The sequence below is a fragment of the Lissotriton vulgaris genome, chromosome 2_2 (assembly GCF_964263255.1).
Source record: "Lissotriton vulgaris chromosome 2_2, aLisVul1.2, whole genome shotgun sequence".
In the NCBI taxonomy this organism is placed as follows: Eukaryota; Metazoa; Chordata; class Amphibia; order Caudata; family Salamandridae; genus Lissotriton; species Lissotriton vulgaris.
Genome location: NC_141688.1, coordinates 60,356,919 through 60,361,395, shown reverse-complemented (window position 1 = coordinate 60,361,395; position 4,477 = coordinate 60,356,919). Strand labels below are relative to the sequence as shown.

General features: G+C 46.8%; 1 pseudogene; it reads left to right on the top strand.

Annotated features, from left to right (window-relative positions):
• The first annotated feature begins 1,235 nt into the window (after positions 1–1,235).
• On the top strand, positions 1,236–1,691 carry LOC147729012 (large ribosomal subunit protein eL14 pseudogene; annotated as a pseudogene).
• Positions 1,692–4,477: the final 2,786 nt, after the last annotated feature.

Sequence of the window (4,477 nt, the reverse complement as noted above, 5' to 3'; positions counted from 1 at the left end):
TTTTAACAACTAGTTCCTTTTCTTGTTATCTGTCCTCCCTCTGCTAGCGCCGGGACACTCCGTTGAGTAGCTGCGCACTTTATAAAGTGTTTTAACATAACATAACATATCAAAATCAGGAAAGCAATTGAATGTTGTATATGGTATTATTTTAGGGTCTAGTTTTGGGGTCATATGATAAGTAGGAGGTTGATGTTCAGAGAAGGGTGGGGCAGGGTGAGCGATATGAGATTGATGTTGCAGTCAGGGGGAGAATAGGTGATGTACATGAGACTAACATTAAGGTTATGGTGGGGGTAGGGTCTTGCTCATGGGTTTGGTGTTAGAGTTTGTATTGACAGAATGACGTTCTAGGTTTAACATAAATGAGCATGATGTATAATGGATTTATTGTTGGTGCTAAATGATGTGCATGAAACTGGGATACAATGTAAATGGAGTGATGTTAAATAAGCATGTGTGGGATGATGTACATATGACTGATAGTAGAATGGGGTGGGGTTTGGTGATGTGCATGAGACTAAGATTGTAGTTAGGATTGGATGATTTGCCTGGAATTTATGTCAGAGAAGGGTGGGGAAGCATGATGTTGATGGAATTAATTTAGGGCCTAGTTTGGGATTGGGTAACCTACACAGGATTGAAAGAAGACTTCACAGTAGAAGAAATGGGCAAGGGGGTATAGGATGGACAATGCACTGATGAGGGGGATTAATATTCTTAGGAGTTCCTGATCACATCTTGCCATCATGCCCACAATTGTGACTGTCTAGTTGAATGCCTGGTATACTCCGAGGGGCAAATGCACTATTGTTTCATGTATTGCTGCTGCACTGAACCGGGCGGAAGGAAGCGAGGACGACAGTGCCATATTTACTAACTTAAGGTGCTTCTGCTCTCTCCCCTAGCGCTGGAGTACAGTTTGATGCCATAGTGCAAAGCTGGGTATGTGAGTATAAATAGGTTTTGTATTGGTATGGTAGCCTTCCAATAGAAAAAAGTATGCTTAGACTAACTTTAAAACTTTTCAGATTTTTTGCTGTACAATGCAGCACACGTGTAATTTGGGGATTTTGGAGAAACAACTTTTCACTTATGTGCCGCTGAGTCAAGGAGGCATATTGTTTGGCACAAAGCCCTGTCTACAAATGTTAGTAGATAGGGCTTTTGTGAAAAACCATGGGCGGTAGTGTGGGAATGCCAAGCGCTACCTATGGAATGCTCCTGGACCGCCACCATGGTTTTCAAGCATTATGTACAGATTGGCCGGGTTGCCTTTATCTCCTTTGGCCCACATGCAGGGAAGCTGGTTGCAATTGTTGACGTAATTGACCAAAACAGAGCACTGGTGGATGGCCCTTGCAGTGGAGTCAAAAGGCAGGCTATGCCCTTCAAGTGCATGCAGCTTACTGACTTTGTGCTCAAGTACCCCCACAGCGCTCGTCAGAAGTTTGTAAGACGTGCCTGGGAGAAAGAAAATGTAAACGAAAAATGGTCTCAAACAAGATGGGCAAAGAAGATCGATGTCAGAGATAAGAAAGCCAAGATGACAGATTTTGCCCTCTATCGCGTCATGAAGGCCAAGAGGATGAAGAACAAAATCATCAAGGCTGAAGTAAAGAAACTCCAAAAGGAAGCTCCCAAAAAGCCAGAGTAGATTGATTTGTTCATTAAAGAGTTCTTTAATATAAAAAAAACTAGCGCAAAGTAGACCCTTGTTTTACTTTTAGTCAACTTCCCAGCAGAAAAGGAGTTTAGCGCTGGAAATGAAATGTCAAATCAACATTTTGCGTCAATTTTGGTGAGCCAAGTATTACCAAAAGGTGATCTGCGTTACCAGTGCAGCTGTTCGAATTAGTGCACAAGGGGTACTCAGCACCTGGCTGCGTGACTGTTCAACATGCAGCAAATGGCAACAATTGTCCACATATTTTTTGGTATGTACTTTAGTGCACCACTACTGACCTGGCCTCATTTATGACTTTTTGCCGTAGGGAAGCGCAGCAGGCCTTCCTGCTGCGCTTCCCTACGGCAAAAGAAAAGGGCAGAAATGCGCCGTATCTATAAGATACGGCGCATTCCTGTCCTTTTCCCCCCCGCCGGCGCACAATGGGCTGCCGTGCGCCAGCGCAGGCACCCCTGCACAATGGTGCAAGGGTGCCTGCGTTGCGGGGAAGATTATTTTTGTACAGGAAGGGAAACCTTTCTGTTCAAAAATAATCACAAGAGGCTTTTCCTCTTTCTATGTGTGCTGTAGAATGCAGCACACATAGAAAAAGGAAATACGAGGAGAAATAAAGACATTTCTCCCTGTTGCGCCTCCCTTACGCCTCCCCTGGGGAGGCGTAAGCTTTTGGCACTGCTTCAGAGTTACGATTTCTCGTAAATCTGGGGCAGTGTCAAAAGGCCATGGATGTTGCTGGGAACGCCCCCAGCAACACCCATTGCACGCCCCTTTAACGCAGTACACTGCGTTAAAGGGACTGATATTTATCAGGCAGCAGTACGCCACAAAAACTGGCGTACTGCTGCCTGATAAATACCACGCAGGCTTCTGCGCCATGGAACTTCATGAAAAGTGAAGTTCCGATGGCGCAAGGGGCCTCATAAATGAGGCCCCTGGAATCTTGTATTCAATAAGCTTCTTGCGTCTAACCTGTGCATATGCGAGCAGGTTTGTGTCTGCCTCTTTTGGTTCGCAGGCTGCTATAGATGGATTATGTACTTTACTGTGCTTTGACTTTCTTCTTTGTACTTTAATGTCTTCTTCTTTCAAGTGCTGCATCCTTCGCCTCTCTCGCCGCTTCCCTCGTCCCACTTTGTCTTCTCTCCCTGCTGTTCTTCTGCCTGCCCCCTGCTCTTTGCCTTGCCCGCCTAGGTCTCTCTCCTTTCTCTCCGGTTCCCTTCTTTTTGCTCCCTGTGCAGTTTCCGCCCCGGGTTCCATAGGTCAAGGCTGGTGCATTAATTTACTGCACCTGTCTCTGAACTCCCCCAGGACCCATCCGAAAGCAGGAGAGAGCTCTCCGAGAGCCGATAATAATGCCGGGATTATCCGTGTAATCTCTCCAAGTCACCCAGGCTGTCTTTCTACTTATAAATAATGAATCAGGTGTTTATTTTTGATTCCCCTGCCCTTCGGGGGCACCAAAAATGTCCATCAAATGTACAGAATCACTTCGGGCCTCGTCCTGCTACATCAATCTCCACTTGCAAGTGTTTAATATTCCCTGCTTCCTGGCGATAAATCCACAGGTGCGCCCGGGGATGTTTACATGCAGCCTTGCCCACGACTAAGAGACAGGCATCCTGTGCCCATGTCAGGCATCCTGTGCCCATGTCCGAATCCTCTTACTGTTCATCTATGGCATAGAGTTACACAGGTGTATCAGTAGAAGGATAAAAGGGCACACGGGTACCGGGGACAGAGCTGCACAGGTGTTTACTAGAGGGAAAGGGCACGAAAAGCATAGCACAGATATGCACAGATGTTCACTAGTGGAACAGAAGGCCACGAGGATTCAGGGCACTAAGCTATACAGGTGTTCACTGGTGAGACAAGAGATACACAGGTGTTCACTAGTGGGAAACAAGAGGAAGGGGGAATAGGGCACACAGCTCGCAAATGGGCACGATGTACGCTAGTGGGACAAGAGGGCATGCGGGTACAGGGGACAGAGTTGCACAGGTGTTCACTAGTGGGAAAGAAGGGCATGGAGAGCGTAGCACAGAGATACGCAGATGTTCACTAGTGGAACAGAAGGACAAGAGGATTCAGGGCACAAAGCTATACAGGTGTTCACTGGTGAGACAAAAAGGCACGCATGTACAGGTGACAAAGCTGCACAGGTGTTCACTAGTGGGAAAGGGCACGAAGAGCATAGCAGAGAGATACACAGTTGTTCACTAGTAGAACAAAGGTCACGACGATTCAAGGCACAAAGCTTTACAGGAGTTCACTGGTGAGACAAAAAGGCACGCATGTACAGGTGACAAAGCTGCACAGGTGTTCACTAGTGGGAAAGGGCACGAAGAGCATAGCACAGAGATACACAGTTGTTCACTAGTAGAACAAAGGCCACGACGATTTAGGGCACAAATCTATACAGGCGTTCATTAGTGAGACAAACGTCCACGTAGGTACAAGGTAAAGAGATACACAGGTGTTCACTAGTGGGAAACAAGAGGAAGGGGGAGTAGGGCACACAGCTATGCAGATGGGCACAATGTACACTAGTGGAACAGAAGGGCACGCTGGTACAGGGCAGAAAGCTACACTGGTGTACATTTGTGTCTGAGAATACCAGAGCGGTAAATGGCACAGATATACGAATGTGTTCACTAGCGGGCAGAATGGCACGTGGGTACTGTGCACAGTGCTACACATATGCTCGCTAGTGGGGCAGAAGAGTGTAAGTGTAAAGGGCACAGAGCAATACAGGTGTTCACTAGTGGGTAAAAGGGCACATGGTGACCGACC